This window comes from Armigeres subalbatus, chromosome 2 (genome assembly GCF_024139115.2).
Source record: "Armigeres subalbatus isolate Guangzhou_Male chromosome 2, GZ_Asu_2, whole genome shotgun sequence".
Lineage (NCBI taxonomy): Eukaryota > Metazoa > Arthropoda > Insecta > Diptera > Culicidae > Armigeres > Armigeres subalbatus.
The window spans coordinates 332,166,430-332,193,336 of record NC_085140.1 but is presented as its reverse complement, the minus strand read 5'-3'; the positions used below and the strand labels follow the sequence as shown (position 1 = coordinate 332,193,336).

General features: G+C 37.9%; 1 protein-coding gene across 5 annotated transcripts in view; it reads left to right on the top strand.

Annotated features, from left to right (window-relative positions):
• Positions 1-437: 437 nt before the first annotated feature.
• The window catches only part of LOC134212772 (serine/threonine-protein kinase grp), a 101,788-nt gene continuing 75,318 nt past the window's right edge, over positions 438-26,907 (top strand). The window contains exons 1-2 of one of the 5 annotated variants that reach the window (XM_062690922.1): positions 438-599; positions 11,423-11,646. The gene's annotated coding sequence lies outside the window, so the exon portion shown is untranslated. Of the gene's footprint in view, positions 600-682; positions 832-863; positions 974-11,365; positions 11,647-26,907 lie in introns of those variants that run through there. The other 4 variants (XM_062690923.1, XM_062690924.1, XM_062690925.1 and 1 more) reach the window with 4 other exon arrangements.

Here is a 26,907-nt window from a genome sequence, read left to right as displayed (position 1 = left end):
GTTCAAATCTCGTAAAGTGGATGATATCTCAACATTATGTGGTATAATATGTGGAAAATTTTGTTCGAGAAAATGACTGATTTTTTATAGTAACATAACTTAACCGCCCTTTCCACATATTGTAAATTGGTGAAAAACCATTTATCGTATTGTTGAAAATATTTGAGGTAATGTACACGTATTGTTGCGAGCGATGATTCGTACTATTTTACAAGTATTGGTTGGAATGGTTTTGAATTATATAGGAGATAGTAATGTAATAGTCCAGAACTATGCGGGCACTCTTTTCAATGAAGCTTTTCATTTTTTTTCGTACTATATCCCAACGGTTGTGTTTACCATCAATTAAACGCGAATTTAAATCTTGTACTAAACTTAGGACACCCCTAATGACAAACGTCAAACAAAGCGCCGCAACGAACGGACAAAGCCGGCAAAATTTCATTTCCTCGTCGGCTTTGGAGTTGTACAGTTGAACGCGAAGTGATTATTCCAGTGCGTGCAAGTGCGTCTTTTACCAAAGAAAAAAGATAGTGATGTTAGGAGCGTTATAAAACTTTACATTCATCATATTTCTATCTGGTGGATGTGAGGAAAAGGTAAAACGAAGATCTAAGTAGATTAGCAAGTTTGGGTGAAAGTGGGCGTTGCTGAAGGACGAAACACGTTCCGGTTCCAACAGATCAAAGTTACTTCAATAAGAAGAAGAAGAGCTTCAAGTAGAACAAGGAGATAATCCAAAGCCGAAACACGCACACCTTTATTTTGCGTCTCACCGAGAGTAATCGGAATAGCGCAATAACCCTGCTCCATCCGCGCGGAGGAGAGAAGGTGATAAAAGAAAGACAAAAAAATCTACACCATTGAAAAGGCTCTGCTTTGTGCTGCTGCCGTTGCTGCTGATATCCATCCACTCCGGCTCTTGGTTGCTGGCAAGGCGTCGGTATTGGTGCCGGAGTCGAAAGATAGTAGGGTAAGCCGGGGCAAAAGTGAGTCATTGGAAACATATAAAATACATTAAATAGAATTTGTTGAATAATAATGTGGCTTGCATAACATTCGGTTTCGTGCAATACAAGCACAACTAGAAATCTGTAAATGTAGGTTTGAAACTTTCACTGAAAAAAAGAAACCAGTATTTTTATGTATTTCAAATTCTGTGGATATTTTTGTATGTGTTGATTTTGTTAAAGGAAAGGAATCAACAAATTCGAGGATTTACGAATTTTTCAAAAATTGGTCAGATTTTAAATTAGCAGGATTTTTAATGTATTGTGAATTTCGACCTGGATCTTTGTCAGGTAAAACTCACTATTTTCCGCGCTTTACCATCAAAATGTCTATAACGAATATTGGAAAATTAAGATATTGCAAACTAAAATACATATTTAATACTGTTTGGACATTAAATCTGGACCAACATTGGAAAAGGGCGTAACAGCCAATATTTATTCCTTCTGATTCTTCGTCCACATAATAAATTTTGGTTGTTACGCTCTTTTCAAATGTTGGTCTAGAAATATGTAATTTCGACATGCAAAATGCATATTTTAGACAGTCATCTCCTGATTTAGGCATGGCCACCGATGAATCGAATGATCGATGATCGAATTACATGTATCTTACTTCATTAGCATAGGCGCTACCCCATTCCATTGCCTGTCAACGCGACAATGACTACTGGCTTGAGACTCATTAGGTTCGATGTTAGTCGATCGACCATCTAAGTGAGCAGAGCTGCGTTACTTGCACGGCTGCCTCGTATTTTTACTCAACTGCCAAGTAGGCCCGTCGCTCCAACTGATTGATTTCGCCCTTGCCATCCTACGCCTTTCGCGACCTTTTTGGCATTGTATTGCAAATATGCCACTGATCACTCAATGCTGAATCGAGAAAAATGTGGTCCCTCCAGAATTCAAGAATGAATCCCTCCTGGATTTCCTATAGAATTCTCAAAGGATTATCTTCAAAATTTCTGAAGAAATCTTTCCAGAATTTTCGGAAGAATCCCTTGAAAATTCCCTAAAAAACCTAAAGAATTTCCAAAGAAATCCCTCCAAAATTACCGAATGGATCCCTCTTGAATGCCCTCCAGAATTATGTAAGAATTTCCTCTAGAGTTCTTGAAGTTATCGCTCCAGAATTCCAGAAGAAATCCCTCCAGGATTCCCGAAAAAATCTTGTGAGTTCCCTAAGGAATCCCTCCAGAATTGCCCAAGAAAGTCCTCCATAATTTCCGATGAAACCCCTCCAGAATTCCTGAAAAAATCCTCGTGGATTCTCGAAGGAGTAACTTCAAAATTTCCGAAGAAATCCATACAGAATTCCCAAAAGAATTTCTTCTGAATTCTTTAAAGAAAAACCTTTAGAATTCCCAATGGAATCCCCCCAAAATTCCCGAATGATTTCTTCCTAATTTCCCTACAGAACAATCTAGTTTTTTAGTTGAAGAAGCTTATTTGCAACGAAATAAGCTCTTCTTCAGCTTCCAATGTTTGTTGGGTTCTGAAGCACTTCCACCAGAACTCGCGAAGAAATCACTATAATTCTCGAAGGAATCTCTCCATAATTCTCGAATCCCCTTCCATCAGACACAAATAGGCATCGTGGCGGTACCCTTAGTTGGACCGCGAAGGGGGCTCCTCAAGCTCCTTTCCATCCGGTGTTGAACTTAATCTAGAATTTAAAAAACACCTAAATAAAAAAAAATCGGATCCCCTTCAGATTTCCTGAAGAAATCATTCCAGAATTATCCCTCCAGAATCCCCAAAGGAATCTTTCCAGAATTCCCCAAGGGAAAAAAAACCTCCAAAACGAATCCCTCCATAATTCCCGAATGAATTTCTCCTGAATTCTCGAAGGATTTCCGCCAGAATTCCGGAAGAACTCGCTCCAGAATTCTAAAATAAATCCCTTCGGAAATCCCAAAGAATTGTGAAGAAAGTTTGCATTGCCGAAAGAATCCCTCCACAATACCCGAAGGAATTTTTCTAAGAGTTCCGAAGAAATCCTTCCAAGACTCCAGAAGAAACCCTCCAGGATTCTCGAAGCAATTACACCAGGGACAGGGGTGGCATTGCGCATCTCGACTCAAAACGAGCAAACCATGCAAACTGTCATACGAAAGAGCTGTCTAAAGGAGATGCTCAATGAGGCCCAGGATTGCCGAAGGTATCGCATCATGACTCCTAGCAGAATCGCAGAAAGATCCGGGAAGGAATTCCTCCTGATTTTGAGCAATAATCCGTTGGTAAGCTTCCGAATGAAAAATTGCTTCATTTAACCCTCTACATAGCTTCATCTAACTCTCTGAACACGTTTTGGGAAATATAAAAAATTAACTCGCGATTTCGTCACTTAAATTTAGATTTTTTTTTAGAATTTTTCTTATTGAGTTTTTCATCCAATAAAAAAAATGTTTGGGCCTATTCATTTTTTCGATTTTTCAACATTACACTCTTCAAAGGAATACGAGAAAAACACGGAGTAACAAACAATTACCTACTCAATTTTCAATATATTTTTCATAAATTTGTAGATTTTTGAAAATTAACTCTGAACAATTGAAAATTACAAAAAAATATTCAAAGTACCCCGCCTAAATAAATGCTACTTTAGGGTTTGGCCCACACCTGTAGTAAAGCACATCGGGTGAACGCTCTACCATAGATCAGGTGTTCGCTGTATGTCAGGTATTGCAGAAATGCCGCGAATACAACGTGCCCACACATCATCTATTTATCAACTTCAAAGCCGCATATGATACAATCGATCGGAACCAGCTATGGCAGCTAATGCACGAGCACGAATTTCCTGATAAACTGATACGGTTGATCAAGGCGACGATGAATCGGGTGATGTGCGTAGTTCGAGTTTCAGGGGAATTCTCGAGTCCCTTCGAAACGCGCAGAGGGTTACGGCAAGGTGATGGTCGTTCGTGTCTGCTATTCAACATCGCTTTGGAGGGAGTAATGCGAAGGGCAGGGATTGACACGAGTGGTACGACTTTTACGAAGCCTGTCCAGTCATCTGGTTTCGCCGACGACATTGATATCATGGCACGTAACTTTGAGAGGATGGTGGAAGCCTACATCAGACTGAAAAGTGAAGCTAAACGGGTTGGACTTTGGATTAGTCATCAACACGTCGAAGACGAAGTACATGATAGGAAGAGGCTCAATAGAGGTCAATGTAAGCCACCCACCACGAGTTTCTATCGGTGGTGGTTGAAGAATTCGTGTACTTGGGCTCACTGGTGACCGCCGATCACGATACCAGCAGAGAAATTCGAAGACGCATCATGGCAGGAAATGATACGTACTTTGGACTCCGCAAAACGCTACGATCGAATAGAGTTCGCCGCCGTACCAAACTGACTATCTACAAAACGCTCATTAGACCGGTAGTCCTCTACGGACACGAGACTTGGACGATGCTCGTGGAGGACCAACGCGCAATGGGAGTTTTCGAAAGCAAAGTTCTGCGTACCATCTATGGTGGGGTGCAGATGGCGGACGGTACGTGGAGGAGGCGAATGAACCACGAGTAGCATCAGCTGTTGGGAGAATCATCCGTCGTTTACACCGCGAAAATCGGAAGACTGCGGTGGGCCGGGTACGTAGCCAGAATTTCGGACAGTGATCCGGTGAAAGTGGTTCTCGACAACGATCCGACGGGAACAAGAAGTCGAGGTGCACAGCAGGCAATGTAGAGGACGATTTGCGGACCCTCCGCAGACTGCGTGGTTAGCGAAGTGCAGTCATGGACCGAGCTCAATGGAGAAGTCTTTTATGTATTGCACAGGCTACTCCGGCCTTAGTCTGAAAATAAATAAATAAATATTTATTGAAAATGTTGGACTGGCACTGGCAGCAGACATGCCACCGAACAATTAGGATCAGTTGACAACGTTTACGAATGGGGCAAATCTAAATTCTGGTGACATCGATTCCACCGATCTACTTTTCATAAAAACGACTAGGGTGGGTCTATGTACCAATTGTCGCCATACATATGAACAACTCTAGATTGCTTTGAGAATAGGTCGTATGTGCAAAAGAGAGATTCTCTTTGTTCACGCTCTCTTTCGCCAATAGATCGGCAAGTTTAGCATTTTCTGCTACATTTTCACTTTAGCACGCTAGACAAAGTTATTATCTTTAGATATCTGCCAAAAAATCCAACATAAATTTGTGTATAGCTTTGTAATAATCGAAAGAGAATGTAACCGAAGAGAGGCTCTCTTTTGCACATACGACCTATTCTCAAAGCACTCTAGAACTGTTTTTTTAAAAAAATAAGTAAAAGGCATTCAGGTCGACTTTATATATATCAAGCGAAAGGTTTTACTTCCTGCTCCTCAGAACAGCTGTGAAAGCCACAATAAAATTTGTTATAATCCTCAAAATTGATTAATCCAAAATAGAAACGCATGTACCAGTTGTAACACTATTCTTAATTTTGGTTCCTTATTTGGCAAACCCCATTGTTTTCTTATGGGATTGGCCAAATTGGGACCACTGATGCGACAACTGGTGCAAAGAACGTCAAAAATTAAGCAAAATAAATTCTCACAAAATATGCTTTCCTTGTTTTGGGGGAGATCAAAGGTGTTATCGTGTCATATGAATATGCTTTATCGATCTGAACTTGTTTTGTGGTGATTTCAATGGTCATTTCGCATATAAAGCACTAGTGCGACAACTGGTGCTATAGCCACTACTGATAAATCTAGCCTATGTCGATGCTCTTGACCTGACTTACATGACTGAAAAATAAACATGAAATCTCTAATGCTTATATATTCATCCTCGTTCTATCCTTGCCATCGTTGCCATCTCCACGCATTTTTTCGACGCGTTGAAAAGAAGATCGCAGCGGATTGAAGCAAATCTATTTAAAACACACTGATCTAAAAAATCTCATAAATATTGCTAGATCTCGTTTATTTTTTAATTTAAAGCTTAAGCTAGGCTCAATAATAAATTACCTTGATGTTTCTATAATGTGTTTTACTTTTAACGTGGTTTTTCGAAATCGCAACTACTGTTGTTTATTTGAAAATCCAGCTTCAAGTTATTCTAAAATGTATATTATATAAAAAAGACAATCATCGTCTTCGACCAGAGGTCGCAAAGACTAAACAATCAACATCTAGCAATAGACAACGGGCAGGACATTTACACAACACCCAGTGGACCAGTGGAGAATGTTCCGCTTTGCGAAAAGTTTTTCTCCATTCCAGAGCTGGAATCGAACCCACACTTCACAGGACATGCATCTAGACGACTGACGTCTTACTAGATATTCAATATACCGCATAGCATAACTGCTCTGGCTAATAAATCTAAACAAATCAGATGATATTACACTACCCCCACGGTTATGGAACGCTCAACGACTTTCTCAGTATTCAATTACTTCTAACGCCACAAAATCGACCAATTGTAGATATCAATACATGAAAACTATTGCTAGGATCTTCGGTCCGCTATGTGATACCCATCTGAAAGGTTTGATTACCACAAAACTACTCAACTTCAAATCGACTCCAAATAACCATATTATGGAACACGTCGATTTCAAGATGGCGTCGAAAGTAAACAATGTCGTTTTAATGCAAATATTAGGCACAAATTCATTCATACCGCCAATGTTATTGCTGCATTATAACACTAACCTACAAGGTTTGCTTACGATTGTGGATGTCGACACAAAAAAATGATTGAGAAGCGAATAATACAAGAAATACTAAACTGTTCCATAACTGTGGGAAAATTTTGCCGTGATCATAATTATGGCACACTGATCAATTCAATTGTTTTCAAACAAATCAAATTTAGAGCATTTTGAGCATGTGAAACAATCAAAATCATGATGGATTGCTAGGTAGATATCTAATATTGCCGATATAAATTCATTTTCCATTGGAAGTAGTAAATTCGATTGAGTTCGATTCGCGGTCCGGTCTAGGATGTTTTCGGGTTGGAAACTTTCTCGACACCCTGGGCATAGTGTATGCATTGTACTTGCCACACAAGATACATGCTCATGCAATGGCGGGCATAGCAGAGCTTTAACTGAGGAAATGCTAATAGAATACTAAGTTGAAAAGCAGGCCGAGTTCCAGTTGGAATAAAGAGCCATTGACGAAGAAAAAGAAGAGAAGTGTACTAGCATTGAGCAAACGGTTTCGAATGTTTCGCGTTTCGAATGTTTTTTCAATTAATCTAAATTTGCTGTTATAATATAACCATTTACGTATAACATTGACATGTTTTTGGCAATGAAATGAGTTTCTACCTCAAGCAATGAATTATTTATTCTCGGCCCTAATCATATATTGCTCAAGATATGAGGCCATCACGCCAGTTCCAAGGTATTTCTTCTCCCTCCCAAATCAATCACTTGATAGATTTTTTCGTTCATTGAAATGGCTCAGCTCAAGCTGCTCAAGATCGAAAAAAGCTCGTTGCTATGAAAATGACAACAAAATAAATGTCATTTCAAATTTTTGATGTGTTTATTGTTACCTAAAGATGGCCTGGTAGTCTAGAAATTTTAATATATCAACATAGGGAGAAAAAATCCTGAACAAAATGTGAGTATAATGTTGTATCACACATAGAAAAATCTACTCCACTTATTTAAAGTCGCTACGAAAAAATACGCAGGGCCCTCCTTAGCCGTGCGGTAAGACGCGCGGCTACAAAGCAAGACCATGCTGGGGGTGGCTGGGTTCAATTCCCGGTGCCGGTCTAGGCAATTTTCGGATTGGAAATTGTCTCGACTTCCCTGGGCATAAAAGTATCATCGTGTTAGCCTCATGATATACGAATGCAAAAATGGTTACCTGGCTTAGAAACCTCGCAGTTAATAACTGTGGAAGTGCTTAATGAACACTAAGCTGCGAGGCGGCTCTGCCCCAGTGTGGGGATGTAATGCCAATAAGAAGAAGAAGAAGAACGAAAAAATACGCGCCTACAAAAAACATGCCTTCGATATTTTAAAAAATTTGACCGCCACGTGGTAGATTCTGGCGTTGCATGATTGGATAGGGGAACATCCATAAATTACGTAACGCTTAGAAGGGAAGAGGGGGGATTGCCTGAAGTGTGTCTTTTAAAAGAAGAAGCTATTTTTCTGTTTCGGTCATTATGTCAAAGGCCCATCTTATTTGACTCTAGTCTTCAACGAATATGCTAAATAAGCCCTTGGACTTCCAACTCATTAAGATAAATAATGTTATACCAAACAGCATAAGATCGAGAATATTCTTGCATTGTTTATTGCAATTATATAATAATAACATGCCAAATTTGGTCCAATTTGCTTCATTAGTTGTCAAGTTATGTAGAAATTTATATTTCATTTGCATGGGAGCTTCCCTTTCAAAGGTAGGAGGGAGGTCTAGAACCATCATAAGAACCTTCCCTGGCCTCCCGCGTAGAGCGTACACATTTTCATGCCAATTGGTTCTGTGGTTTTTATTTTAGAATTTTTTTTTATGTAGGTATATAAAGATTAGGAAAATTATTCTCAAAGAATTCTGGAGATTGGCTTCATGGGGAATAATATTAAACCAACATAGCCAATAATTTAAAGATCATATATAGCCAAAAGATTTAATATCAAGTCATGTATATTAATTATGGTCTTGACCATAATTGTGATATCCAATATTCGAAAGTTATTGATCAATAGGTACTTAGTTTTAAATGATTTAACAAATTGGGGGCTGTCCACAAACCACGTAGACTCTTGAGGGGGGGGGAGGTGTTTCGAAAAAGTCTACGTTATTCTACGAAGGGGAACGGGGGGGTATACCAAAAGTCCACGTATACTTTTTTTTTGGATAACAATTTATGCAGCAGCCTTGTGAGAAGTTCACCTGTTTGATTTTTAAGGTATTTTTTGGGTAAACTACGGCTTAAAACTATCATGGATTTTACCTGGAAATTCTTCTATGTTGAGCAGAAAAATTCTCCGAAGTGTTCTATAAAAACCTTGATTTTTTTTTATTTCCGCTCGGAATTTATTGCAAATTCTACTAATCTTTTGGTTTTCGAAAGGAACTTCTATGGAAACGACAGGTAATTCTTGAGAATTTTCACGGGAAATTATGTCGTACTTCAACGGAAAAATCTTTGGAATTTACAAAGGAAGCATTTTGGCATATCGAAGAAAAGGTCATTTGAATTTACAAAAGACATTCTTTAAAACTTGTAAGGGGAATTCTCCGAAATTTCCGCGAGAAACCCTTCAGAATTTCAACTGGAGTTTTTATAGGAAGTCCCTGGGAAACTTTTCTTAATTTCGGTAATTCTTCGGAATTTTCGCGAGGAATTCTTTAGAAATATAAGCGTTACTTTTCGGAATGTCCATGAAAAATTATTAGAAAATTTACGGCAATTTATTTGGGAGTTCGAATACAAATTTCTTTGAAATTATTGATGGAAAATCTTTCCCATTGCTATAGAAATTGTTGAAAATTTCCACGAGAAATTATTCGAATTTTCCACCAAAAACTATTTGAGTTTCCACAAATAAAATATTTGCAATTTTTGTAAGAAAGCTTTTATAAATTTATTCGATTTTTTTACGAGAAATTTACCAAAATTTCAACTGAAAATTCTTCATCGAAAATTATTCGGAAATTTCTTTAGAATGTGCAAATTGCTCCAAATTTGAGACAAATATTTAAAAATATCGTAGGAAACCATTCTAAAATTCCAATTCCATGAATATTGCATGGAATTTTTAAGAAAAGCATCGAATTTTTTAGTTCTGAAAGTTCTGAAAATTATTCGGTTTTCTACAAATTTGAACTGGCGTGGGGAATTATAGTTCAGATGCGTTACAGATTTGAGGCAATGGCGCATATGCAAAAGTGTTGGCGGCAGTGGCGCACACCTCTATGAGGAATCGAGTTCAACAGAAATTAAATTGGTTTTGAGATTCGGTTTCAGGAGCTATGTACAAAGGATTAAACTTTATTACGTTGTAAATTGATTTTTGTTTAGTTGGATTTTGTTCAGTTTAATTTTGTTATGTTTGAAATGTGAATTTTATTGTAATGTTTACATACTAAAATGGATTTGAATAGCTGAATTGCTTAAAACATGGTTGAACTCCATATTTTTAAAATCGCATATGCTATTTTGTAAAATTAAAAAAAAATCTACGTAGACTTCAAGGGGGGAGGGGAGGGGTTTCGGAAAAAGTCTACGAAAGTCTACTAGGGGGGACAGGGGGTTTGAAAATGTGAAATTTCAGTCTACGCGGTTTGTGGACAGCCCCTTGATGTAGAGTTTCCGGACCCGTAATGCTGGCTAGACACCTTTACGTGGTGTGTTACGGGGTAAGATCTACCACGGTTACATTGCCAGCTACAGGCAAATCCTGACCCAACGAATACCTTCCTCATTATCCAACTCCGTAGTACTTATGAGGGTGTCGCTAAGTCGGTGGCCTCTCGTTAAGTAAGTACTACATCAACACTTCCTTCCTCTCCCTAGTTACGGTGAAGATGGGCGTGGCCAGGAGTAGTAATCCTCATGCTTTTGTTATTTTTGTTTAAGACTGGAATCAAGGACCACTCCCTTCTTGATTTCTGATAGCACTGTAGATATAGATTTCAAAAGAAAAACATGTGTATCACTAGTGTCCAATCTACGAATTACACCGTAACAATGCTAATGCTAATGCTAATGCTAATGCTAATGCTAATGCTAGCCCCTTGATGTAGAGTTTCCGAATTAATTGATATGAAAATCTTTAAAATCCATTGCAATCGAAAATGCTATCAACGTTCAACATTTTACATTTTTTCATCATGCTTTTTAGAATTTTAGATTTTGATTTGGTTCCCAGTACCTTCCTGTAAAACGTTGTCAAACGTCAAAATAGGTATCAGATCGGTCGGTACGAGATTCAAATGTGTGGGGTGGGGTATTATTTCCTACCTAATCAAATTATATTTTGCACAATATTTTTCAATATATCATTTATTGACTCACTTTTGCCCCACTTCGCCCTACGAATCAAGTGAATGACTGGATTTCTGCAGCAGTGGACCATTGTAGCAGGTCGGTCCGACGAAAAGAACGGAGCTTATAATGCCGTTTGCTTGCTGTTGCCACTGTCACTGCTGCTGCTGTGCTGCTGAGTGCGCAAGAGTTTGGTGTAGTCGTCGTCGTCGGTTCCCGTGCGAGTGTGCGTGATCTCCTGCTCTCTCTCTCTATACCCGTATATTTGCCATCCAGTCCAGCAGAGCTTCAGCCAGTGCCAGCCCAACAGCACTCAAGCAGCAGTGCCACATTTTTATCCATCCATTCTTTCGTGCTGTCGCCGCCGCCGCACAAAGAAGTTTGTGGTGTGTGTCCGGAAAGAATCTGAACCGGAGAATAAACTTTCCCTGCAGGATCAGGAGCAAGAAGAAACAGAAGTAAGGAAAAAACGAGTTAAATCTTGGACCCAGAAGTGTGTCGGGGCCCAGGAAGCAGGATCGAATCGTGCGTCCCAAGTCGCGAGTGAATCAGTGCCCATCGATCAGCAGTCAGAGTGTGAGGTGCCCAGTGCTCTTCGATACCCACCGCAGAACAAAGTGCCGGAAAATCGAACGCAAACGCGTCCCGTTGGAAGAAGGTGAGTTTTTGCTTGAAGTTCCTATCCTGATGACGGTATCGATTCAAAACCGTACTAGACTGTTGTCCAGAAAGTGCTGAAGGTCCGAAAAGATGTGACATTTTGTACTGAAGAGAATGAAAAAAAAACTCGAAACTGAAGGTCCCATTCGAAAGATCTCACCATATACCTACTCGGGCGGTCAAAGCACAGTCCAGTTTATTCGTGTTGGTCTGCGTTTTTTTTTCCTTTTTGCAATCATCAGCAGTACCAACCCACAGTGTTGCCGGTCGAGGTGGATGGGTTTGAGCTATCTTGCTGAATGGGCTGATGCATTTGTTTAATTATTTGAGTTATTGACAGAAGTTTTATACTTATGTGAATGATTTAAATCAAGAATGTAACAATCTAGTCAAAATTTGTCATTGTCTCTAAGACACAATCAAAAATAATGTTTTACAAACAAAACAAAACTGATTAATTTCTCAATCCTCACATCTGTTGAATTTGATAATCTAAATATCTGAGGCAGAAAAAACAGCATACGGTAGTCTCATTAGAAGCTGTGAAACATAGATTTGATAGATAGGTTTGGACATGTATTTAATTATTTTTCAAATAAAATCTATTTTTTACAGCTTCTAATGAGACTGCCGAATGCTGGTTTGTGAAACATAGATTTGATAGATAGATTTGGACATGTACCTATCGCCAAAAAATATTTTTTCCAGGATTAGTAAAATTATACCAGAACCAGATTAATTGGGCTTATTCTACGAGTCGAGTGACGTGAGTTGATTTTCGCAATTCTCACGTGAGGTGACCATGTTATTCAAATGGGGCCATACGACTCTTCTCACGTCATTCGAGCAATCTCACGTCACTCCACTCGTAGAATAAGCCCAAATATACCAACGGATTTGCAATAACATCAAAACATACTGAAAGCAGGTCTGGCTGGATACATCAAAAGCATTGTGCTATCTATAAAGATCGAGGCGATTTTTAACTTTGATGTCTAGTAGTTCTTTATCGTCCTCAAGTAATGCGAAAAGGAATTACGAAAATAGAGTTCTTAACGGGGTGTTGAAACGTGGCAAGTTTTTCAGCCAATGGCTATTTTTTACGGTCAGTCATCTGCCTACCTGGTTGGCTACAGCATAGCTTAACACCATTGCCTGTTGTAAAATCCTCGTCATGCAAAAAAATAGGGTCCCCAGTTCCTCTACCACTGTGTGCAGCCAGTGTGCTAGTTCCACAAAGTGAATGGTCTCTATGCAATTTCCTGTTGTATATTGATTGCAACATTTTCTGTTTTTTAGTTTTCGATTTTCATTCAATAAACAGCCCGCTGAACTCTGTCGTATTTCATAGGGCTCAAAATATGTTTGTCTCTTTCGTACACTTCAAAATCAAACTTTTTATATGAGGCCCGGCTATCCATAGTAGTGTTATACCAATGGACTCAGCTTGACTAATTGAGGTGACTTACCTCACTTATTTTTTGCCCCTTACCTTAACCGATTGGTATTACCAGATTCTATCCTACTGAAAATGTTCCGATCGCACTATGGAATCAAAAGTTATGGCCAAAATAAGTTTTACACACCATAAAAACACGCCAAGAAACTTTGACTCAAGTTTTTCTAATGCATAAGGATTGTCGAAGTTATAAATCGATCAAGCTTATCGCACCATTTTTATTTTTTATTTTTCGCAAAATGATTTCTTGGCGAAAATCTGCGTCAGTGAGCATCCTCGGCTCGTGAGATTGAGTGAGTTTTATTCTTATAATCTTATGTTCACGTGTCATGCACTGCCGGCGTGTGAGATCTGATACTGGCTAGGCTCTATCAAATTTGGCGTAGTCGGTTCAGTAATAATTTGGCACTAGCAGTCAAAACTGTAAATCGAAGGAAAATCGATCAATTCGTTTCCGAATTTCCGAAGCAATTATTTTAAAAGATATCCCAGAAATTCTTTTTAGAAATGAGGGGGTTAGAAGCAGAGGAGTGTAAGTGACATTTTGGTCAAAATTGAGTTGATAACAGCGAAAAATGCTTTGATTCTCGAGCTTTGCGGCAATATGTTGATATAGTTTGTACGATGTTCATAAAAAATGTGAAAATTCATAGAAAACTATTAATTTTTTGATCTTTTATACAATTTATATGAAGAAAAAAAATATTGAAAAACTTTGCACCCATTTTTCTCAAAACTAACTTTTTGTCACTTACACCCCTTTGCGTTTGATACCCTCAAATATCCTCAAGCATCTCTTCGAAAATTCCTTTAGTGCCTCCCGAAGTTTTTCAACAAGTTCCTCAAGGATCTTGTTCAGATATTCATGCACTAATTTTATCGGAAATTCATCAAGGAATTTCATTTAAACAAAGTTCCAGGACATTTTTAACACTACAAGTACCGAGCCAAGATTTGTAACGTAAAGTATCAAGCTCGCAAAAAACGTGGAACGGCAACTTTGAGTACCCAGATCTCAGCCGTTTTTCAACCAAATCTCTTGATTTTTTTAACAACACAATCTGTGGGATGTCAAAAATCGGCTACTGAAGACAGATTACATTTTCAAGTAACGGCCACTGAGAACCAGCCGGATAGTTCCGTTCCACGCTTTTTGCAGCCTGTTTGTGGCCAACCAGCATGTTGCATGCAAGTCGTACCACACTGCTTGTATGCAAAATTATATGGAGCATGAGAAACGTTTGGATGAATCATAGTTCAGCCATGAAAATCTAAAAATTATTTTGTGATTTCAAAGAATATGCGGAAACTATAATTCGGAAAAATTCAATCCAGGATCCTTCCAAAACAAAACATCACGCGTTTCTAAAAGTATGACGATTTTAGATGTTCAATAAAAGATATTTTAGTTACTAGATAAAGATTGTCGCTTCGGTTCCCTTTGTTCTGCTGTCCGAAACATGTGTGGTACATACCTGTCAAATCGTATGGATTTTCCTTCTTTGACATTTAGCTCCCCTATCCTCGCCAGCAAAAGATGTTCCGGACAGCGACGACAGCGACAATATTTATCTAGTAACTAAAATATCTTTTTGTTCAATGCAAAGATCGTGACGAAGAGAGGCGGTGGTTTGAATATTACTAATATCCGAGTGATATACACTCTGAAAAATCTTCACGTCATATTTACCTGAAAACAAATGTGGTTCTCATCCACCATACTTTTCACGTAAGAGTGACCTGAATGACATGTAACCTGAACAAAGTTTAGCTTCGTTGAGTTACGTGATTTATCCGGTGAATCTGACTGGATTTTCCAGTACTAATGACGTGAAGTTTGAAAGTAGTTACGTGTTTGATCAGGTGAACCTTACGTAAATTCTACGTACCGGTTACGTGAACTTTTAGTGAAAGCTACATGGAATCAGGCAACCACTACATGGTTTGAAATATATTGCAAAAATGTTTTTAATGAATACAAAATAAGTTAGTGACGCCCGCAGCCGTAAAACGAAGACCTCTTCGCATGTTGATGTGTTGAAAATCATTTGATGCAGAACGATGTTTTTATCATTAGACAGAGAATGCTGTCATTCGGCCATTGCGCTTCGAAGTTATCGCAAAAACACTGTTGGGGAACAAATCAAAGTTACTGACGAATATCGAATAAAATTTATCAACTTTGTTGAGAAATGATGAAACTAGTTTCTTTCTCGGAAATTGCTGCTATTTCTGCTGTAAAATAATTCAAAAAGTAGTCCACCCTTGGAAGCTGAAATCTGGAATAACATTTCAAATTAACGCTATCAAAAAGTGTAATTTCTATCTTCATGTAGCTTCGTCTTCTTCCATATCACTACGAATCTTATAAATTTCATTGATGTTGATGTTTTTTTTTTCAAAATCCCCGCCTAGTTGCACCTGAAATATCGCTTACTTCTGCGAAGCCTAAATATGTTTAGGTTATGTGTCATTCATTCGTACGTGAGTGTCAAGTCAATCTCACGTGAAAAGTATGGTGGATGAGAACCATATTTGTTTTCAGGTAAATCTGACGTGAAGATTGTTTACAATGCTGTTTTTCCGCAAATACCGAAGCTGCAATCACACGAACACAATCTCACTTAAATTGTTTACGAGTACATACAAACATATTCACCATGATTTTTAGTACAAGTTACGTGAATTTCAGGTGAACATTACTAACGTCACGTAACAATCGTCGTTTGTTCAAGACAGATCAGTTACGTGATTTTTCACGTGAATATGACGTGATGATTTTTTAGAGTGTACGTTATGGATCCTCTTTTATTATGCAGAAAAGAACAATTCTCGGGTACTTTTTCAAAACGGCGTATGTCGCAAATTGTAGACAAACCCGTTTTCAACAGCATATGGTATAAAATTCATCTAAAAATGTGTATATCTTCAAAGCTACATGAAAATGTGTTATTAAAAATGTAAATCAAATTTTTGCAAAACGGTGTAGCATCATTGTTGAAAATATTGCACATACACCGCTAAGCAGAAAATGTACTTTAAATAGTTTTTCAAACAACTAAATAGTTTAAAACGTGCGTCTGCTTGTACTTTTTCATCACTGATTTCAAAATTAAGCATGTTGCTTGAATATTCTGATTTTCGTTAAGAAAAACATTTTACGTTGTTTTTCTGCAGCAAATGTTGTTACGTCGTGTTGTAAGTGTCAGTGGTGCAATTTATCAACAATGCCTGCTGAGTGTGATTCTTTTGTTTTGTATTTTTCTCTGCTCCTCTTCGCCTGTGATGGTGTCTTTCAGTCAGTAAGACAAAGCAGGAGTAGATTAGCTTACTCGGTTTGCCTACAGCGGGGTGAAGCTGGTGATCACTTGGCACAAAATTCCTGTCATTGTCTTTCAAGTGATAGTATTCACCCATGCATTTATATAGGGCCGTCGCATTCACGCAGCAGCGAGTGAACTGAATGGACTGTCACTGCGGGCTGCGTGTGCAATGAGCAGAGAGGTCTTTTGTTTACTCTTTCTTTGATTGTTGCTGCTAACCATTTTCAGTTTTCACTGTTAGGAAGTGAGTGTGAAGAGGATATGGTATCAATTTCAACAAATTTCAGTCACTGAGATTGAGAATTCGCACCACTGGTAAGTGTTGCAATTTTTGTCGCATGTGCGTGAAACGTTTCAACTTGACGTAACATTTCGACGTATCAACAATGCAGCGGAGCAGCGTAACATTTTGACGAAAGTAGCATGACCTCGGTCATGCTGACGTATCAAAACGACGTATGTGATTTATCTGCTGCAGAGCGTTGTAACATATATTTTTATCAAAACAACTGGAATGTTCACACGCAGTGCTGATTTCAGAGTCAGTGACGATGAACCTTTTCATAATGTATTGTTGTGGTGTATTCAATTGCAATAAAAATGATTAGTTTCTAAATAGGAATAAAAATGAAATCTGAAAACTTCCAAGCTCATTTTCTCAGCTTGATCAAAATGTTACATACGCCGATTTGAAAAAGTTCCGAGAATTATTGAAACAATATGATAGCAAACAACCAACAAAAAAGTCTTTTATTATAATTGAATTTGTAGGAAGTAGTACTACACAATTAACTCATCATGCTATTCAATGTTGCATTGCTTACAGAATCAAAAATCTTATGAAAATTGAAAAAAATAATTGTTTATTTCGGTACCAACATTACGTTGCAAGGTCTTCCTTAGACGTGCAGTGAGATGCGCAGCTACAAAGCAAGATCATTCTAAGGGTGGTTGGGTTCGATTCCCGGTCCGGTCTTGGAAATTTTCTCGACTTCCCTGGGCATAAAAGTATCATCGTGTTAGCCTCATGATATATGAATGCAAAAATGATAACTTGGCTTAGAAACCTCGCAGTTAATAACTGTGGAAGTGCTGATCGAACATCCAACATATCCAAACATGTACTTAGAGCCCCTGAAGAAAATTTTAGAAAAGTAGGTACACCCGATTCTTTTTTTACACGGGGGATGCGTTCCGTATAAAAAAAGATTTCAGTTCAAAATTTGAAAATCCGTGTAAAAAAAGTTTTATGATTTTTCGACAAATCATGGAAAATGTAGCAACTTTGCAAAAATTTTGTATGGGATTTTTCTTACACGGCCGTGTAAAAACAGAATCGGGTGTATATGTAAAAATGTATAATCTTCTTCTCTTCTATCTTCGTCTTTTCTTTCTCCTTCTTCTTCTTCTATATATAAAAATGAGTTTACATTCCCTTTGAGGCAATATAACTCACGAATAGATGAACCGATTAGTATGATTTATGCACGGTTCAATTCGTTCTAGATTGGGCTGTTTATATGTAGAAAAATACATGAACTTTCACGGGGATAGTTCAAAAATATGCTCAAAGTTGTTGAGTTGTGAAGAAATTCAAGACGATTTTACATAAATCGATCTAGAGTGCGTTGGTGCAATATTTGACATTTACAAAGAAAAAGTGTCTATCCCGAGCTACGCAGGGTCCGGTCTGCTAGTAAAGTATATAAATGAAAAGTATAAATAGCTTAATTGCATATTATTCGGCAACTCGGCCGTACGAAAACCATTTTTTGATATTTAACAAAAAATAAATAGCTTTCATATAGACCACATCACCTCACAATTCCCTCAAGAGTTGTTTACCTCGGGCCACAATAGTATCCAATAGTTCCTTTCAGGAGGCATAGTTTTATGAGCAGAACCAATCTTCGTAATCAATGTCATCGTAACCTTACGTTTAGTTACATCACGCGAATGAAGCCAAGTGTAATATGTCATGCCTATTCCTGCACTAGAGTTCTCGATTTCAAACGGCAAACTGCTGTTACGCACATAATTTGTTGAAGGCAACCAGATATCACAATTTGCACACAAATAATCAGTCTGGGATAAATTTGAAGGGTTCTTGTTGTAATTCCACCAAAAACTCACTGAATTTTCATTAAATTTTTCCTCGAGTGTACCTATCTCAAAACTCCCCAAAAAACTGAAAAGACTGGAAATTTCGGAAAAGGCCAAATTCAAAAAGCTTCTACAAGAATTCTCGGAAATCCTGAAGTAGTTTTAGAAAATCTTCTGAGTAAATTCCAAGGGCCGAGGTGTTCCTTCTAGAATTCTGGGGAATTAATTGTTTGTTCTGATGTTTGTTCTTTTGAAATGATGGAGAATTTATTCTATTGAGACAGGATGAACTTCCAGTGAAGATCCTAAAGAGTTTTCAGTTGAATTTTTGGAAGGATTCCCATTGAAGATGCTTGAGGATTTTTCAGTGATGCTCCTGTAACCTAGTAGAATTCTAAAAGGAATTCCTGGGAGATATTGCTGAAGCAATTACCGGAAGACTCGTCGATTAATAATTGAAGGAATTCCAGGAAAAATATAATTTCTGCAGCAATTCCAAAAGAAATTTCAGGAAGATTTCCATGAGAAGTTTCCTCAGGAATTCTAGTAGGAATGTTTGGAGAAAGTCCAAGAATAATCCTATAGCAGTTCCAGGAGGAACTCTCAGAGAAATTTGTAGAAGAACAGCTGGAGGATTTGCAAGAAGAAGTTCAGGATGAGTTTCCTAAAATTCTACTTGGTGCTCCTCCAAAAATTACTTCTGGAGATCTCATCCAGGAATTTGCACTGATTGCCTCCAGAAATTCATTCTGAGTTCCCCCAGAAATTCATTTTGGATTCCCCCAGTAATTCATTCTGAATCTCCTCAGGAATTCGTTCTGAATTAATTCTGAATACCAACAGGCGTGAGTTATTCCTGCAGTAGTTCAAGGATAAGTTTCTGGAGAGACCAATTGTTTGGGGAAGAAAACACGTTTCAGAATGAAATTGTTCCAGAACTGCAGGAGAAATTGCTATGGGATTCTCCTGAACAGGCCTGGTAGCGGGTCACTTTTTAGTGACTTGGTCACTTTTTTTCGAGCAAGTCACTAAAAAGTCTCTTTTTTCGACTTCAAGTCACTATTTTCAACTATTTTGAAACTATTGACTAATATTTTTGAATGAAGATTTATGTATCCATCGGATGATGCTTTGTTCATGGCGGAAATGAAATTACGGATCTTGGGAAAATGATTGCTCTGAAACTTCGCCAGCCATTTTACTCGCTGTTCTTATTGGCATTTCACCAGTAGCTAATTGAAGGTGTTTTACGTCAGAATTTATAAATTGGTATATGGTCATTAGGGTGGCTCAAATTAGTATGGGAAAAACTTTTTTCAATTTTTTTAATGGGCCGCCCTCTTATTCGGTTCTATTTGATGCCCTGATGCTCTGGACAAAATTTCAGCCAAATCGGTCAACGTTTGGGCGGTGCTAAACTCGTTGGAAGTTTATATGCAAAAATGTATGCAGAAACATCCAAAAACAGTGAATTGCAGTTGGACGGCACAACTTACGATGAAGAACTATGATACTCATTCAGATCTTGAAAAATTTAATACAGAATGTTATGCAGAAAACCGCGAGAAGATTAGAGTTTGCCCGGCTAAGTTATTAGCATTTCTCTGAAGTGGGGTTTGAGCAAATTTCGTTTCTTTTACCTTTGAAAAGAAATAAATTCACCCCTACAACACTCCAGTAAAATGCTAATATCTTTGCCTAATAAACTCTAATCTTCTCGCGGTTTTCAGCATAACATTCTATATTTAATTCTACAAGAACTGAATGAGTATTATGGCTCTTGATCGTAAATTGTGCCGTCCAACTGCAATTCACTGTTCTTGGATGTAACTGCATACACTTTTCCATATAAACTTCCAACGAGTTTAGCACCGCCCAAACATTGACCGATTTGGCTGAAATTTTGTCCAGAGCATCAGGGCATCAAATAGAACCAAGTAAGAGGGCGGCCCATCGTAAAAATTTAAAAAGTGTTTTTTGAGCCACCCTAATGGTCATGCAAGCAGGAGACCTGCTTATTTGGATTTTTAACTATCAGGCTGTCCACAGTAAGGGAAGGTTTGGAGACTTGATTCCTTGAGAGACTTGACCCTTGGGAGACTTGGCGGTATTTTCTAGTTCAATCAAAGATAATTGCCTATTTCCACTCGATTTGGACGTTAATTTACAATGTTGTGAAAACTCATATGTGAATATGTACGTTATGTGGAAGATATTGATTTGGAAAATGTATTGGAGGTAACCACTTTCCCTTCGATGGGACTCGAACCCATGACCCTACAGTACGCTAGACTGGTGCTTTAACCAACTAAGCTACGAAGGACCTCCGTCGGCCTTCGCAACCTAGCGGCTACTGAACGAGCTCGAGATTCCCAAATTGGACGCATAGTCAAATCACTCGCAATCCATTTCTCAAGCCAATACTTCCACATGTGTATTGTACACGTCCACATTAGAGGAGCGTGAGTATTTAGAATGTCTGGCGGCTATACACAGCTCGTTCAGTAGCCGCTAGGTTGCGAAGGCCGACGGAGGTCCTTCGTAGCTTAGTTGGTTAAAGCACCAGTCTAGCGTACTGTAGGGTCATGGGTTCGAGTCCCATCGAAGGGAAAGTGGTTACCTCCAATACATTTTCCAAATCAATATCTTCCACATAACGTACATATTCACATATGGGTATTTTCTAATAAATCCTCTAGAGTCTAGACAAATGATCGTTATATGGCTTACTGTGTTTTGTCCCTCCTGAAGTTTTTTTAAGTGGCCACAAAGAATTTGAACATCTCCTCCCAACAATGACCAAATGCTATCATTTTTTACAGCACAAAGCCATAAGTATGCTAAATTGTCTTCACTGATAAAAATTCCTGCATTACATTACGATTTAAAGATATTTGAATTTTTAATTGTTGCCCCAATATGAGGGGACTTGATCTCTCATTAGTCACCCATAAAATTGGCGAGAAAATTCAAGAAAATATAAATTGTGCTAAAGCAGATATTTTTTTTTGTAGATATAGATATAATGAAGGGTTTGCTCGAAAAAAAATTAAATAATCCCCTTTAAACGATATCTACTCAATAAATATTTTTTTCGAGCAAACCCTTCATTACATCTATGTCTCCCCAAGACTACCCAATTTTGAAGATTGCATGCACTGTCGAATTCCATAGCAAAAATCATTGATGAATACGCACAGCAAGTCGAAAAATCTGCGTTTTTATATTATTTAAATATTTAAAAGTTCAGAGTTCATTAAAGCAAGTTCTTGGAGAAGGAACAATACCCTTCGAATATTTTCAAATTCGACTTTTGACAGCACTCAAAAAAATCAATTATGTATCAATAACAACAACAGTTACAGACTACCATAAATCCGTGAAGTTAAATTATACATTTCATGGAGAATAACAGAAAAATGTTTCATCACAAACCTCGTGCCTAGAATCATGGTGCCGTAACTGCATTAATTCGTTGCTCTTCGTTGATGTTATTCTTTTATCAATGTAGCTAATTGCGGTAGTTTGCCGAAGATTGTATGGTTTGGTGCGATAAAAGACTATTGTATCTTGCACCAGACGCAACAATCACGGTTGTAGCTTTGGAAACAGTTGAGTTATTAACAAAACAAATCGATTAAGAGAAAACGATTAATACCCAAATGATTCTCAGCGCGTGGTATTTTGGTAAAATAAAGATATTTATTTTTAAATCGAAATAATGATATTTGCATCTATGATTATACTGCAATCGAATTGAGGGGAGGTACATTAAATATGTAAGGGATCCCCAAAGTAATTTTGCTGCAAGAACATGAGAAAATAAAAGCCGTTTTTTCCTCCCAACATCCACTTCGATCAATATTTTAGAATTTTCCAAAATATATTATGATGATAATTTATACATTTTAAATGGCATAAATGGTCGGGGTTCAGCCAAAACGCACCAAGCGCCAACGAAAAATTACCCATTTTTCTGCCCAAACTTTTGTTTAGTAGATTTAATTGATCGCAAATTGTATCGAATGTCCCTCAATCCAATAAATGAGGATATCCTATTGCAAATGTACGCTTGAATTGTTATGAAACGATTTCCGTTGTCCTTGTACGAACAAAATATCACAAGTCAGTCAAAAAGCCGCTTGGTGCGTTTTGGCTGAACCCCGACCAAATGTAAAAGATTTTTTTTAGATTTTGTTAGATTTGTTAGCTTTTGATAACTTTTGAATCTGAAGTCGAGCCCGATGGTCCGCATTATAAGCAGGAGGTCGAGTGTTTAATTCCAGGCTCGTTGTTTCGTTTTCTACCAAAACGATCCGTGCTGTTGTTTCTTTCGCACTAACAATTCCAAAAATTTCCCTGGCACATTTGACAAATCTGCATCTTTCTTAAGTAGAAATTATTTTTCGGGAAAGAAACACAGGTCTTATAAGTGATAACCTTGTTTCGTTCACTTCCAGTGGCGCAAACATTTGATTTGCTAGCAGGACTACTCATAATTTTGAGTAATCCTGCTTTTGACTGATATTTAGTAAAGTTCCCGTGGGTTAAAAAAGAGCGGCCAATATAATTTTACTTAGTAACTGAGTAGATAAAAGTTAGCTTGCACGATTTTCGTTTCTCTTCTGGATTCGTTATGAGAAAGTGGTGAGTGAAAGATGTTCTCCGCCAGAAATTACGAAAAACATTCTCCTTCGACCCAAAAACACTTGAATTCGTCTCATCAAACTTGCAACTGAAACTAAAAGTCACTATTTGGTCACTTTTTCTGCAACTGAAAGTCACTATTTGGTCCCTTTTTTCGTCAGCTTTGGTCACTAAAGTAACTATTTTGAGTGGCATTGGTCGCTACCAGCCCTGCCTGAATGGAATCCTAGAGGATCTCCACGATGGGTTTCTAGAAGATCTTTAGAACGTATTCAACGAGGATTCCTGAATTCACAAATTCCTAAACTTCTAAACTCACAAATTTCTAAATTCCCAAATTCTTTAATTCCTAAATTCATAAATTCCTGAATCCCTAATTTCATGAATTGCTATATTCCCAAAATTCTAAATTTTTAAAATCGTGAATTTTTAATTCCTAAATTCCAAAATTTTATATATCGTCATTACCAGTTCAGATAGCTGTTTTCAGCCAAGCCAACGCACTTGCGCCGCGATCCGACTGAGTTTCTCCCAGTGACCATAATCTTATCAACTGCATAAAACATCCAAATTTTAACCCCTTTTTCTCGGTATAAGAAAATTATTTATTTTTCTTGTTCATTTTTCACAAACTGGATTTTTAGAAACACAGATAAAAATAACTATTGATGAAACTTAATGTTAATTTTCATTTGGCATAAAATGTTTGATGGTTTCAATTCAAACGGCTTTCATACAAGCAGTGCGGTACGACTTGCAAGCAACATATTGCGACTTGTAAGTGTTGCAAAAAGCGTGGAACGGAATATTCCGGCTGGTTCTCAGCGGCCAATGTACGGATTTACAATCTGTAGTCACTTACGAAATCCTGATATCCTACAGATTGTAACTGGAAAGAATCATTTCACTTGAGATATATCGATGCAAAGTAGCCGTTCCACGCTTTTTGCAGGAGTTGGTACTTGCAGTGTTAAAAAAATCCGGCCTGTCCATGTTTCATGGCCGTGCAAATCAACGATGTGTACAGAGCTACTTTTGTACGTGTCTGTAAGCTTCAAAACTTTAGCTGGTTACGCACATCCAGGGTTTGCGGCAATCGTTCTCAATAGATAATGAATAACGATAAAAGAAATGCAAAAACTGTTCCGAATCATAACAAGCCATGATAACAAATATATCAAACTTGTATACAAGTGCAAAAAACAGAATCGGATAGGCAGCCCCCACAGAGAAGTGATGATTTTCGCTTTGTTCTCGCTCATTTTGTGTTGAGGACCGCACAGCTGTTTAGAACAAGTTGAAATGTATCATCAGAACCAGTGCTGCAAAGTGTCACCGTACAAGTCACGCAAAGCGTGACAATAACAAAATCCAGGTCATGTGTCAAGCACTCAATTGTGATGCTCAATGTGGATCTCACATGCTTGGTGTAACGATCACCATGAAAGTGACATTTCAGCAACTAGCGCTTGGTCACTCACCATGTCTTCACTTCTTCTGCCTGTGATCACCAGCATGAATGATAGGAAAACTTTCCTGATGTTGTGGTTGTCATATCCATGTCATCTTGACTATCGTGATGATCACTTGACCTATGCGGTGTTTGGTTCGAAATCAACGCTCGACAGCAATGGAATAATCCACTTAGCGGAATTAATGGATTTTTGCTGTGATAAAAATGCATGAAGCCAAAATAGAATTTTTGGGAACATTTAAGTGTTTATATTGACTTTTTGTGCAATATTTTAAGAGGTGCTATTAAAAGAAAAGTACATACATAGTTTTTCCAAATTTGATCCAGACTATCTTTTGAAAAAGGCCAAATTTTTTTTATTGATTTTTCAAATGGATACAATTAAAAAACGACGCATCCTACAAAAAAATGTTGTATGGGTGACTATCGCAAAATCAGTCAAAGTTTCTAATAAAGATATCGGAAACAATTCAAATTGAGCCCTACACTGAAAAAAATCAGTTTCGACAGTTAAAAATTAAAACTTGATTTGCGAAAAAACGTTTTTTTTTTATTTGTATGAAATTGTGTCTCAAGATAGGTGATTATGTTCCCTACCAACCGTCCATACATCGCAAGCTTGACACTTTTAAGGGAAAAAAGTTTTTCTAACAAAATTTTTTTCTTGTCGGAATTGATTTTTTTTCAGTGTCAAGGAGTGTCAGTGGATTTAACATATACATACATATATTAAAATATACAGTCAAGCAGAGTACAATATTTAGGTCGTAACTAATCGCAACAGATAAAAATACACTGAAAATAATTTCCACAAGAAAAAGTTGTTGTTAGAAAAACTTTTTTTCTTTCAAAGTGCCCAGCTTGCGATGTATGGACGGTAGGTAGGGAACATAATCACCTATCGTGAGACACAATTTCATTCAAATTGAAAAGGGCGTTTTTTTTTGCAAATCGAGTCTTAATTTATGAAACTAACGAAACTGCTTTTTTTCAGTGTAAGGCTCAAATTGAATTGTTTCCGATATCTTTATTAGAAACTTTGACTGATTTTGCGATAGTCACCCATATAACATTTTTTTGTAGGATGCGTCGTTTTTTGATTGTATCCATTTGAAAAAATCAATAAAAATAATTTGGCCTTTTTCAAAAGATAGTCTGGATCAAATTGGTGAAAACTTAGTTAGAGCCATTCACAAATACGGCCCATACAAATTTCAGAACCCTCCCATACAAAATACGTTACGAGAGGGTGGGTGGGGGCTTTCAGCTTCCAGGTCCATTTTAGCGTTATGTAATTTGTGAATGAACCCTTAATTTAACTATTGATTTATCCAATTTATCAATTAAAGGCTCCCCCAAACCTAAGTGATTTCATCGCCGCGACTGCGACTACTAGTCGCCGCGATTCTATCGCTGGGTCACTGCAGGCAATGTTTCATTTATCCTTCCATACCAGCGACGACAGAATCGCAGTAGCCAAGCAATAGAATCGCGTCGCGACTGTCACGTCGCGTGTGTTTGGGGGAACCTTAAAAACGACGTCAGTCCAATCAAACGACAAATCAATCAATAACGGTGCTCACCTGCACTTTTGACAACTGACCGACCTGATGCTCTTTATGGCTCTCAGCTTGTGGTTGTCAATCTGGGTGTCACGCTTACCGAAGGTACTCACGTGTCAGCTTCTACATGTCACGATGCGCTTGCAGTGATTGTCAGTAAAGAACATCGTTTAAAAGCGTGGTGGTTTTGTTTTCCTTTCTGATCATCTGGTGATGGTCACGACATTCTGCAAGACTGATCAGAACCAGTGCTCTCCGCGTTTGGAGCTTTTTTTTAAAGAAATTTATCATGAGGTATAGCCTCCCGAATCAGTTCTTTAACATGACAGTTTGCGAAAAAAAAAAAATTTACGGTTTGCTACATATTGTATATGTATACGGAGATGATAAGTGAGGGACTTGTTCATTATCTTTTGGATTCAATCCCTGCGCACATCATAGAAATTCCTATACTTGCAGTTGCAACACGTTTCTTCACCTCGCAGCTACCGTCATTATCAAATGTAATGAGTGTTCCAAGATATATGAATTCGGCGACAACCTCAATTCGCATCCCATAAAACCAAAGTATTAGATTTTGATGTCAGAAACGCAAAGGAAACTATAGGTAGCCTGCTGTATATAGACCATATCATGATCTCCCAAAACACCTCCATTTTCCCTGACGGGTTGTTTACCTCGGGCCACAAGG